A 13708-nucleotide genomic window follows, 5' to 3' on the forward strand; every position below is an offset into this window, starting at 1 on the left:
ACTAGGAACAGCTGTATTCAAAACAATGACGACAATAACAAGAGTCGACGAGGATGTGGAGAAGCTAGAACCTCATACGTTGCCAGGAGGAATGTAAAATGGTCGGGCCAATGTGGAAAACCATTTGGCAGTTTCTTAAAAAGTTAAACATAAGCTCAGCAGACAACACAGCAACTCGGCTCTTAGGTACCCACCCCAAGAGGGAGGAGAGGGAGGAAAACACATGTCCAACAAAGGTGTGCATGCGAACGTTCACAGCACAACAGCAAGAGTGGAAGGAACCCAACTGTCCATCAAAGGAGGAATAGGTAGGTACACACAGCGTGGTCTATCCATATGGCAGACTATCCAGCCCTAAAAAGGAATGAAATACTGACACACACAACACAGATGGAACCTCAAACATTCCACTAAATAAAAAAGCCAGACACAAAAGACTACAAATCATATTCTTTCATATATAGAACATTTTCATAAAAGACAATTTACAGAGATGAAAAGTAGATCAGGGGTTGCCTGGAGCTGTGTGGTGCACAGGGACTGACTGCAGACCGTACAAGGGACCCTTCGAGGGGTGGAGATGTTGCATGACTACAACATGTGCAACACGACTGTGGTGGCTGCACAATTCTACAAACTTTTTTTTTTTTAAGATTTTATTTATTCATGACAGACACACAGAAAGAGAGGCAGAGACACAGGCAGAGGGAGAAGCAGGCTCCACGCAGGGAGCCCAACATGGGACTCGATCCTGGGACTCCAGGACCACACCCTGGGCCGAAGGCGGTGCCAAACGCTGAGCCACCCGGGCTGCCCAATTCTACAAACTTATTAAAATTCGTTAAACTGTATACTTACGATGAGTGACTTTTATGGCACATAAATTATACATCAACAAAGTTCTTAAAAATAAATGAATACAGAGGGGCACCTGGGTGGCTCCATTGGTGAAGTGTCTGCCTTCAGCTCAGGTCATGACCTCAGGGTCCTGGGATCGAGTCCCAAGTCGGGCTCCCTGCATGGAGCCTGCTTCTCCCTCTGCCTGTGTCGTTGCTTCTCTCTCTGTTTGTGTCTCTCATGAATAAATAAATAAAATCTTTAAAAACAACAACAAGTTTTCCATGCGTGTTGAAAAACTACAATGGATACTGAGTACCAACTCTCGACTCCAGAAGACCTATCCAGGACTTGCTCTGGTGAATTTCCTGGACTTTATTTATTTATTTACTTTTAAAGATTTTATTTATTCATGAGAGACAGAGAGAGAGAGAGGCAGAGACACAGGCAGAGGGAGAAGCAGGCTCCATGCAGGGAGCCAGACGTGGGACTCAATCCTTTCCTGGATTTTAAAAGAAAAAACCCTCTATGCAAACTTCAAGTGACTTTATAAGGGAAAATATGATGATCATTAAACTGTTGAGCAGTAACACCAAGTAATAAGGAATGTTCGATTCCGTCGTCTGAAGTGTTGTTCAGGACAGGCGCCCTCATGCAATTGAAAAAGAAGAGAAAGATATCAGAGCGAAGGCATGAAGCAAACACGACATAATCCTGAATTTAAGTATCATTATGGGGCATCACTCATGATGTATTAAATAAAACAAAGACTGTCTAACGCTGTCCAACTAACTTAGCATCCAGGCTATGATACTGAAACCCCACTTCTCATGGATAGAGACACGTGACGAAGTGTGCAAGCAGAGCCTGGACTCCCCTATCCCATCTGAAAGCAAAGACGCCGGCAAAGACTCACTGGGCCGCTCCCCATACCTCAGGAGCCAACATCGGAGGCCTCACAGCCCCACATGGTCACGTGGGCACTGATCAGACTAACTCAGGGACTGAAACACATCAAACATGTTTTAATCCATGAAGGTGTGATTATGGTAAAAAATAATAATAATAAGGGGATCCCTGGGTGGCTCAGCGGTTTAGCACCACCTGCAGCCCAGGGCATGATCCTGGAGTCCCGGGATCGAGTCCCACGTCAGGCTCCCGGGATGAAGCCTGCTTGTCCCTCCTTCTGTGTCTCTGCCTCTCTCTCTCTCTCTGTGTGTGTGTCTATCATAAATAAATAAATCTTAAAAAAAAAAAAGAAAGAAAAATAAGTGGTCATCATTGGAGGACCCTAGGGAACCAGCTGATTCTTGTGAAACTAACAAATGAAGGGAAAGAGTCAAGGCGTTAGCCTGCCTTTCCTCTACAATCAGTCAGGGAAGTGATAGCAGATGAAGGCAAGTCTCTCTTTAGAGAGCATCCCAGCTAATGAATGGGGGGGCGGGGTGGGGGGCAAAGGTCCAAGTGCCCGGCCTGCAATCCTCCATGAAGTAACGGACAGAATCAACGACCCTCCGCACCTCCGGACGCCACAAAGACTACCAGACACCACGTGTGTCCTGAGGGAAGCTCACAGCACCAATCAAACCTCAATCTAACTACCAATTTAGAAGAAATATGGTGATCAAAGCAATATTTTTCAACAATATCACATGGATGTAACCAGTGAACCCACGGTGAACCCACTGAATGAGGACCCTGAGAGAGAGAAGCGAACTCCTGTTTTCAAGGGAAAAGATGGAGAGGAAGCCCTCGCTCAGAAACACAGAAGACGTACCCATCTGTGACCATGTAAGGGCTTTCTGGATCCTGATTCAAACAAACTTGTTTTAAATCATATTTATAAGATAATAAGAAACTTGAATATGGATCCTACATACTGAATACTATTTGATATTAAGACGTCTAATTTTTGTAGGTGTGACAATGATATTTTAGTGATTCTTCTAGTGATTCTTCAAAGGGCCTTCCTTCTTTGATATACTTATTGAAATATGTAGAGATACTTCAAACATCAGGGGATGAGGCACATACATGGTTACATACATGGAACCAATTGGCCATGACTGACAATTGCTGAGGCTGGGGATAGGGTGCTGGGGAGGCATCACACTACTCTATCTACTTTTATATAGGCTTGGACTTTTTCTTAAGATTTTATTTATTTATTTGAGAGAGAGAGAGAGCATGCACATAAGCAGGGGGAGCAGCAGGCAGAGGCAGAAGGAGCAGCAGACTCCTCGCTGAGCAGGGAGTCTGACATGGGGCTCAATCCCAGGACCACGACCTGAGCCAGAGGCAGACGCTTCACCGACAGAGCCACCCCAGGCATCCCTAGGCTTGGACTTTTCTATAATGAAAACTTTAAAGAGAGAGAGAAAACAAAACTGAGAAAAAAAAAAAAAGAGCAAAGAAAGCAAGAGAGGATCGACGTTGGAGAAGGCAGTGAGGAAAAAAGGATGAGGCAGTGGGCCAGGAAGAGACCTCACCTCTGACTACAAAAGGGGGGCAGGGCCAGCCAGGAAGACCAGGGGATAGGAGGGTAGGGACATGTGAATACCTGGCGTTGGGATGTAGACAAGGTATTTCAAAGGTAGACAACCAAGGCTAAGGCTGAGGCCAAAACCATTACTCTACACCACCCACAAAGGTTTCACTGGGCCTCCCTGCGGTGGGCAGGCCGGCAGGCTGCCGTGTTCACCCTCTCCCCACTAGCGGGTAGCATAAAGCCAGACTAGACCAGCTCAAGCTGACTGACCCTAGAGGTCTAGGGCTCCCCGCCAGAGACCAGGTCTCCCCCTTTTCCCTCCTCTACGGGGAGAAGGTGGTGGCCACCACCCCTCCATCCCTGGGCCCCGAGTGCTTCTGAGATACTGGGCTTGGAAGTCCATTCATCTGCTGACTTCTTTATTTTTTTTTTAATTTATTTATTCATGAGAGAGAGAGAGAGAGAGAGAGGCACAGGCACAGGAAGAGGGAGAAGCAGGCTCTATGCAGGGAGCCTGACGTGGGACTGGATCCCAGGACCCCAGGATCAGGCCTTGGACCGAAGGTGGCACTAAACCGCTGAGCCACCCGGGCTGCCCCCATCTGCTGACTTCTTGAGATAACTGAATCAGAATTACTTGTAAAACACCTCCTTCCTTATCTTACAAAAGCCTTCATTCCTAAAGCACATGATGTCTAGTGAGATACCTGCACGGCTACATAACCTGGAATCCATACTGGCCAATCTGTTCGTAAGATGTCTAAGAATTTTGAGGCACCCGTCTGGCTCAATCAGTAGAGCATGTGACTCTTGATGTCAGAGTCATGAGTTCAAGCCCCATGTTAGGCATATAGCTTACTTAAAAAAAAAAAAAAAAAAAGAGGATTTCTAAGAATTTCAACAACAAAGCTACTAACCGAACACAAAGTACCAAGTTGTTCATTCTGAAACATTAACCCTATGCCTTTTAAACAAATCATTAACTAGGAGTAGGCCCTTTTACATGTTACCATGTTAGAAGATGAATCAAAGTATACACTTTTTAAAGTCCACTTTAATTACACTTTCTTTGCAGTTTGGAGAATACATCAATTTCCACGTAGCTGATGACTGGGCATGATATTTTAATTCTCTAAGCCCAAAGGACTCCATTTAAAGGTTTTTAGAAAAAACAAGGAGACTGTGAAAAATGAGAACCTGGCTCTTCTTCACAATCCAACAGAGCCAGAAGGACCAAGTCAAGGGACACACAATGGAATGTCAAAGCCAGCTAGTCCCCTCTCCCGGGTGCGGATCCCTTACGTTACAGAAACACCAAACTGCTAGCAGCTGCAGACGGACAGAGCTGGCTCATTTTACTAACAACTTATATTGTTTCTGCTACAGATATGGAGACATGATGTGGAAGAGAAGAAACGAGAGAAAGTTTGCTAACCGTATTTAAGGCCAATTGAAGACGCACTTCTAAAAATCAAGCTGAAAGCGCAGCTCTTCACAAGGAGAAACTAACCCCATTTTGCAATTCCTGTACCTGAACTGTAATATTTTCAGGGGTCATGGTGATACCATCAAGCACCTCAAACTCACAAGTAAAGAACACCCCACCCTGGGGATCCCTGGGTGGCGCAGCGGTTTAGCGCCTGCCTTTGGCCCAGGGCGCGATCCTAGAGACCTGGGATCGAATCCCACGTCGGGCTCCTGGTGCATGGAGCCTGCTTCTCCCTCTGCCTGTGTCTCTGTCTCTGTGTGTGTGTGTGTGTGTGTGTGTGTGTGTGTGACTATCATAAATAAATAAATAAATAAATAAATAAATAAATAAATAAATATTCATTATTTAAAAAAAAAAAAGAACACCCCACCCAACCGAAGTAGGGGACACATTCCTCTCAAGTTGCACACGTGCATTTACTAAGAGACCACATTCTGGATCAGAAAACAAGTTTGGATTCGAGTCAGTATCATCATTAGGGAAACACCAATTAAAGCTTCAACGAAGGGTGTATCTGTTTGAATGGCTGAAGTTAAAAAGCCTGGCCATACCATGTACCCCAGGGGTCTGGAGGGAGACAGGGAATGCAAACTCTCAGGCACTGTTGTTGCGAATGTAAACTTGCACAACCGCTCGGCAGGTTAACCACATACCCACCATATGATCCAGTCACTTCACTCCTACCTGTTTACCCCAAAGAAACGGAAGCATTTGTCCAAAGACTTGTGCTGAATGATCACAGAAGCTGTAACGGCCCAAAGAAATGTCAACCACCTAAACGCCCATCAACATACGAACGCGTGAACAAAGTGCGGTATTTCAGGGGTGGGAGCAGAAAAGAAGCCATGATGATAATAACCAAAATGTTTGGGGGATCCCTGTAGCTATTTACAAACTTCACGTCAGATGTGCAGGTGGGTGCGAGCGGGCAGGCAAAGAAGCAACTCTCAAAAGCCTGATTACCGATCATTTCTGCTGCTTGCCTACAGTATGGCATCTGCACTTCTTTCTACAAAGCATATATACGTCGAGTTTTTCCTGCTGCTTTGCAGAAGTCCTCTGTCCTGAGATGCACCAGCTGGTGACACCCCCCCCCCCCCCCCCCCGGCCAATGGCTGCCACTCAATGGCGCCCCCAAGGGAACGGCCAGTGCCGGAGGGAGGCATCCAGAGCTCATTGGCACAGATGCTTCCACTGGCCTCTGCAGCCAGAGGTGGACACCCCACCAGCACCAGCACTCAAGATGCCATTTCCAACTTTGCTTACTTTGATTTCACAGCTGAGCAAAAACTAAGTTGTTTTGATAAAGTTAGAAAACACTAAATGTCATATAATTTTCAAAGTTTATAAACAGGGATACAGAAAGGATGTCTATGTTTTGCTTCTTTACTGACATCTCTGGAAATAAGCCTGGCATGTTTTATTTTTTTCAAAGACTTTACCTATTTATTCCATGCGAGGGATCCCTCCTGGCGTGTATAAATAAAGACAGAGCTTGGGATCCCTGGGTGGCTCAGCAGTTGGGCGTCTGCCTTTGGCCCAGGGCGTGATCCTGGAGACCCGGGATCGGGTCCCGCGTCGGGCTCCCTGCATGGAGCCTGCTTCTCCCTCTGTCTGTGTCTCTGCCTCTCTCTCTCATCGTGTCTCTCATGAACATGAGGATTCTCAGTATAAGTTTTTCTGTTTTATTTTTTTTAAGATTTATTTATTTACTTACTTGAGCTAGAAGAGCACAAGCAGGAGGAGGGCAGAGGCAGAGGGAGAAGCAGGCTCCCTGCTGAGCAGGGACCCTGATGCAGGACTTGACTCCAGGACCCCGAGATCACCACCCGAGCAGAAAGCCAACACTTCACCAGCTTCACCACCCAGGCGCCTCCTCTCAGTGTAAGTTTAAGGCTGTGGCTCTTCTGGGGAGAGAGAGGTGAGGACGGAAAAGAGGTGCACGAGGCTATGGCCACATCTGTAGTGTGCTACTTCTTATAAAAAAAAAAAAAAAAACAACGTGGTGAGGTGTTAGCATCTATTGCCTTTGGATGGTGCTGACAAAAGAGCTGGTAACATTAAGGAACTATTTTATATTACTTTTTACTTTTTTAGGTAAACTCCACCCCCAACATGGGGCTTGAACGCAAGACTCTGAGATCAAGAGTTGCTTGCTCCACTAACTGAACCAGCCAGGCACCCCAAGGGATTAATTTTTTTTAAGATTTTATTTATTCATTCATTAGAGACAGAGAGAGAGACAGAGACACAGGCAGAGGGAGAAGCAGGCTCCATGCAGGAAGCCCGACATGGGACTCGATCCCAGGACTCCAGGATCACGCCCTGGGCTGAAGACGGCGCTAAACCGCTGAGCCATCCGGGCTGCCCTGTCTTTCTAATAAATAAATCTTAATACATACAGCCTTTCGATTATCCTAGAGTTCCAGATCTACGTTACTTTGAGGTCTCCTCTCCCTTCGTGTAAGTGTCAGCTTTTCAGCAGAGTTAAAACGTCATCCAAGGAGGGAAACCACCTCTGATGGGCATAAAAACCTTTTATTGGGCAGCACCGGTGGCCTAGCGGTTTAGCGCCGGCCTTCGGCCTGGGGTGTGATCCTGGAGACCTGGGATCGAGTCCCACATCAGGCTCCCTGCATGGAGTCTGCTTCTCCCTCTGCCTGTGTCTCTGCCTCTCTCTCTCTCTCTCTCTCTCTGTGCCTGTCATGAATAAATATCTAAAATTAATTAATTAATTAATTAATTCGGGGGGTGGGGCAGCAGTGATGATAGAACCCTGTTCCAGCCTCCAACCAACCCCCACCATCTTGCCAGACTCACCTCACCACGCACCCCGGGCCCTGAGAGAGGTCAGTCGTCAAACGGACGCACAGCACAGCCAGGCCTGGGATGGGCTCACCCCAGCCCTGCTTCCAGAGGCCTGCTGTCTGCCCTCCAGCTTTGGGTGGTTTGGGATGGACCACTACGTCCTGGCCTAACTCATGTGGTCCCGGTGCTGTTTCTGGCTTTTCCAACCTGCATCCTGCGTGTGGGCCTCCTCGCATGGGCCTCCTCGGGGGAAGTAGGCGAAGTGAGCGCTGCCGCTCCCCGGGGCGCCGAGGCCGTCCACAGCGCTTACGCACCAACTACACAACCACGTGTAAACCACGGGAACACCTTTCTCACAGAAGTTTCTGGACTTAGCAATTCCCTTGCTTTCTGGCGCCTTTATTTTCTGTGTCCCTGCTGCTCCATGGAGCCCTCAGCAGGATGGCACACCCCCTTCACCATATGAGTCTGAGGCCCCCCCACGGTGGCCCCTCCTGCCTCTGCCGCCCCCACCCTGCATCCTTTCTCAGAGAAGCCAGAGTCCAATCCTGAGAGCCTTCCTGACTGGGACGCCCCCCTCCACGCTGCCCTGACAGGCCCGTCACACCCGTCCCGGAGCTCTGTGGGGCGTGCTCTCTGCCCGCTGCCTGTTTGCTGTGGGTACTCCCCTCACTGCTCCGAGCCCAGGAAGGGGCCTCTCCGCCAGAGACCCTGTGCTCAGGCTCTGCAGGTCTTCCTGAAAGAGCCTTTGACACCCCCTCGGGCCCCTCCCTGACACATCCGTCAGGTGCTATGCCTCGCTAAACCTGTACTTGCCTTATCTTTGGTCTCCTAGTCTCGATCTTTTCCATAACTTTCTGGGGAGGAGCACCTGGCTGCTTCAGTCCAAAGAGCCTCTTGATCTTAGGGGTCATGAGTAGGAGCCCCAAGCTGGGGGTAGAGGTTACTTAAATAAATAAACTTTAAGGGGAAAAAAAAAAGAACTCTCTAGGATATATTCTTGACTTGATCTGTCAACCTTTCAACTGGACGCTTTTATTTTTTAACTTGTGAGGGTGCATTTCAGTTCTCTAAATCAAGTTTTATTTCCCAAGGTCTCTCCTGCTCTCTGCAATGACTCTGTGCCCTTCAGATGCCCTCTGCTTTCCTTTTTGTTTTTGGTTATGGTCTCTCCCTTTCTTCTTGGAGGCTTTCCTCAAAGATCTGAGGACCCTGACCGCCCTTCCTATTTAAAAGTGGTCAATATAGGGATCCCTGGGTGGCGCAGCGGTTTGGCGCCTGCCTTTGGCCCAGGGCGCGATCCTGGAGATCCGGGATCGAATCCCACGTCGGGCTCCCGATGCATGGAGCCTGCTTCTCCCTCTGCCTGTGTCTCTGCCTCTCTCTCTTTCTCTCTCTGTGACTATCATAAATAAATAAAAAAATTAAAAAAAAAAAAAGTGGTCAATATAAAGCTGATTAAAAGCTTAATCTGGTCTGCATGGTGGGCTCGTTGATGGAGGCCTTACCAGGTGATCCTGGCAGCACCCTGGCTCCGGTGTTGTCAGCTGCTCCAGGACTGGACACTCTGGGGGTAGGACCCTGACAGAGCTGTGTAGGCTGCTGGGGTGAGCCAATACTTTGTGCATACATCAGTTGTGGCAGACAGCTGGCCAAGAAGTGGGCGTGGTGGAGTGTGACAGGGCCAGGCACAGGTGGCTGGACCTGAGAGGGTCCACTAGGACTCAAGGGCTGTTGCCTGCTAACGAGCAGCAAGAAAACAGAGATCTCGGCCCCATGACCACAAGGAACGAATTCTGGCAACCACCCGGATGAGTGCGCTGGAGAACCTTAGCTCCAGGTAGAAAAGGGCCGGGAGACAGCCTGGGCACAAGAGGTGTGGGCCGTATCCCAGGCAGAGGGCACGGCCGGGGGGAAGGTGTGAGGAAGAGGGGTGCTGATGGTTTCCAGAGACCAACCCTCAAGGAGTCTGGCTGACTGGAGCAGAACGGGCGTGAGGTCAGCAGTGGGAGGGGGGTCAGAGCACCCCGGGAAAGCCCTGAGTGCAGACGCTCTGGGATTAGCCTTGACGCTGTTGCTCAGCTGCCTGCTAAGAAAAAGCTGGAGGGAGTGCTGGTGGCAGCGAGAGCCTGAGGAGAGAGCAGCCATTAGCAGGGGCTGATGGTGGTTCACATCACGAGTTTACAGGGCAGGCCTGAGAAGCAGAGGGATGCTGGGTGTGTTCTGAGGTAGGGCCAAGAACGGCCCAATGGGTCAGATGGCAGGTGAGAGGAAGAGGCCCTGTCATTGCCTCTGGAGGGCGGGGCCTCTGTTCACTGAGATGGGGAGCGGTGGTGCTCGAAGCCTCAGCCCTGTGAGCCCGGGGGTGGGGGGGAGGCTCTGAGCCTCTGCGACATCCCAGGGTGAGCCCAGAGTTGAGGAGCAGCCCCGGCTAGACGTGGGGAGTCGGGGGCCATGTGCACACAGGACATCTCTGAAGCAAGCCTGGGAGTGAGGACCCAGGACAGAACAGAAGACAAACCCAGGGCCAGTGGGGGACGATTCAGCAGGTCGCAAGCACCATGGTGACACTCCCAAGTTGGATGCACCAGGATAGGCGTGGTGACGGGGTAAAGCCTGCACAGGAGCGAGCCCGCAGCTCTGCACACATCTAAGCTAGAACTCGAGTTCTTCGTTGACAGATGCACTTTCTGAAGATTTTTAATGCCTTGAGCTACCTTATCTTCAGAAAGGCCAGGACAGTGTACCTTTAAGGTTTTGAACTGTGTGGGGCACCTGGCCGGCTCAGTCAGGACGTGGGACTCTTGATTTGGAGGTTCTGGGGTCAAGCCCCACACTGCGTGTACAGATTGCTTAAAAATAAAATCTGAAAAATGTTTTTAAAGTGTTTTAGTTGGGGGATCCCTGGGTGGCGCGGCGGTTTGGCGCTTGCCTTTGGCCCAGGGCGCGATCCTGGAGACCTGGGATCGAATCCCACGTCGGGCTCCCGGTGCGTGGAGCCTGCTTCTCCCTCTGCCTATGTCTCTGCCTCTCTCTCTCTGTGTGTGACTATCATAAATAAATAAAATTTAAAAAATAAAAAAAAATAAAAAAAAATAAAGTGTTTTAGTTGTGCTGAAAGGCGCGTGGGGGGGACCCCTGCCGGTGTGTGGGTGCGTGGCTCAGGGGCATCAGCACCATCCCACTGGGTGGGAGCGGGACCGCCGTGGTCCACGGGGCTCCCCCACGGTCCCGACCTGGAGCTCTGCACCCCCCCGGATCCCCCCACGGCCCTCCTGTCTCCAGGGACCTGTCGGCTCCCAGTCAGGCTGCGCACGAGTCACTGCAGGACGGACCGCGCTTTGTCCTCCCCTACCAGGGGACACTGGGGCTGCTCCAGCTCCTGGCCGCGGGAGCGGCGCTGCTGGGAGCGCGGGGGGCGCTGGGTAAAAGGTATACTTTGACGGAAGAAAGCCACCTACAAGCAGCATGAGTATAACACAGTAGATCTCATCACCCGGCTTCTCAAAGGTGTCTCCGAGCAGTGACAGCAGCTCCCTCCCATCGCCAACCCTGCACACAGCCGGCGGCCCAGCCCTGACCCCGCGGGTCACTCTCCCTACCACAGTTGCAGTCCGGCCTGTAACAAACTATTGCCACCTTAGCAGCCGGAATCGCCAGAAACGTGCCCCCCAGAGCACCAAGGTCAGAGTGCGAAATGAGTCTTAGAGGCGAGAGTGGAGGAGTGGGCAGCACTGCTTCCTTCCACGGCTGCAGGGGCGGCCCAGCCCCCAGCTCCCCGTCCCGCCTGCCGGCACCCCCTCCACTTGCAGCAGGCATATCCCAGTCTCTGTTTCGGTCTCCACATCGCCACCTCCTCTTCTGCACTCAAATGGCCCTCTGCCTCCCTCTCAGAAGGACTACTATCACCGAGAAGGTCCATCAAGAAAACCCGTCTCAAGACCCTTAATTTAACGACACCAGCAAAGTCCCTTTTGTCATATAAGGTCACTCTCACCACTTCCAGGAATTAGAACCTGGATCTCTTTGGGGGGGCGACCATCAACGCACCACACCCATCTTACACTTTTCTTCAAATAACCATGTTTGGGTTTTTAAGATTTTATTTATTGGGACACCTGGGTGGCTCGGTTTAGCATCTCCCTTCACCCCAGGGCATGATCCCGAGCTCCCAGGATCGAGTCCCACGTCGTGCTCCCCACAGGGAGCCTGCTTCTCCTTCTGCCTGTGTCTCAGTGTCTCTCATGAATAGATAAGTAAAATCTTTTAAAAACATAAATAAGGGACGCCTGGGTGGCTCAGCGGTTGGGCGTCCGCCTGTGGCTCAGGGCGGAATTCTAGGATCTGGCATCGAGTGCCACGTCGGGCTCCCTTCATGGAGCCTGCTTCTCCCTCTGCCTGTGTCTCTGCCTCTATTTCTCATGAATAAATAAATAAATAAATTGTAAAAAAATAAAAAATAAAAACATAAATAAATAAATAGAAATGTATACTTTTTCCTGCAGCTAATCTTCACGTAAAGATTTTTTTCTAGAATGTTTCTGAAAATATAATGGAATAAATGGGGGGAAATGTTCCTTTAGGAACGTATCTGTTGTGTCACTAAACACTTTTGCACTCTATGGATACACTGCATCTAAAACAATGAGGAGGGGATCCCCGGGTGGCTCAGCCATTTAGCACCTGCCTTTGGCCCAGGGCGTGATCCTGGAGTCCCGGAATCGAGTCCCACGTCGGGCTCCCTGCATGGAGCCTGCTTCTCCCTCTGCCTGTGTCTCTGCCTCTCTCTCTCTCTTTTTCATAAATAAATAAATCTTTAAATAAATAAATAAATAAACAAACAAACAAATAAATAAATAAAACGAGGAAAATCCCAGGGTTCTGGTCTACTTTGTTCACAGCTGCACCCTAGGGCAAGAGCAGCAGTACCTGGCCTGGCCCACAACAGGTGCCCAATAAACATTCACTCAGGAAAAAGAGGAATCCATTACAGCAACGAGAAGCTGGAAGCAACAGGGGGAAGCTCATCATGGGATCGAGTCAGTTTATCACCCCTGGAACTGACTGTGTCCAGTACAAAACATGCTCCATAGGAACATCCCTTCCGTCCTGGAGTGGGGGGCTGCCCAGAGTCGACCTTATGTCTCCCTTGTATGGCAACAGACCCTCACCTCCCCAAGGGAGAGCCCAATGCCACCCTGAGTCCCACGCTCTGCATTAAGGAAAGGCCTCTCTCTCCCTTGGAAGAACAGGAATCCCAGAGCCACCCTGCAGGGCAGCCTGCCTAAGAAAGACGCAAATCACAAAAGTCCGGACACATAACAGTACCTCCCTGGTGCAGAATGTGTGCAACAGGGCCTAACACGTCCCGACTGGTCCACTTACTTCCGAGTAGAAGTAAGCTCTTTTTTTTTCTTTTTAAAGATTTTATGTGGGATCCCTGGGTGGCGCAGCGGTTTGGCGCCTGCCTTTGGCCCAGGGCGCGATCCTGGAGACCCGGGATCGAATCCCACGTCGGGCTCCTGGTGCATGGAGCCTGCTTCTCCCTCTGCCTGTGTCTCTGCCTCTCTCTCTATCTTTCTGTGACTATCATAAATAAATAAAAAATTTAAAAAAAATTAAAAATAAATAAAAATAAATAAAGATTTTATGTGTTTGTTCATGAGAGACAGAGAGAGAGAGAGAGAGAGAGAGAGAGAGGCAGAGACACAGGCAGAGGGAGAAACAGGCTCCATGCAGGGAGCCTGACATGGGACTTGATCCCGGGACTCCAGGACCACACCCTGGGCCAAGGCAGGTGTCAAACCATTGAGCAACCCGGGCGTCCCGAAGTAAGCTCTTAAACGACTACAATCGGGACATAGTACAAATAATTGCTTTGTTTCCTAGGAAGGTACCTACAACCAGAGAAAAGAACTGGGACAACAGGCACACACCTCAGGGACCCCGGGCACACAGCACAGCCTGCGATGGGAGGATGCTTATTTTACTAGACAAGAACAGACACAGCTACAGGTCATCTGAAACAGGTAAAATCCCTATTTTAAGGCAGCCAACCACCCACAGCCTCAACACTGGCCCCTGTG

General features: G+C 49.8%; 1 protein-coding gene across 2 annotated transcripts in view; it reads right to left on the minus strand.

Annotated features, from left to right (window-relative positions):
- Positions 1 to 13708, minus strand: part of RAB11FIP3 (RAB11 family interacting protein 3) — an 80501-nt gene that overhangs the window by 40906 nt on the left and 25887 nt on the right. The gene's annotated exons all lie outside the window — the stretch shown is intronic.

The sequence above is a fragment of the Vulpes vulpes genome, chromosome 3 (genome assembly GCF_048418805.1).
Source record: "Vulpes vulpes isolate BD-2025 chromosome 3, VulVul3, whole genome shotgun sequence".
Taxonomy (NCBI): Eukaryota; Metazoa; Chordata; class Mammalia; order Carnivora; family Canidae; genus Vulpes; species Vulpes vulpes.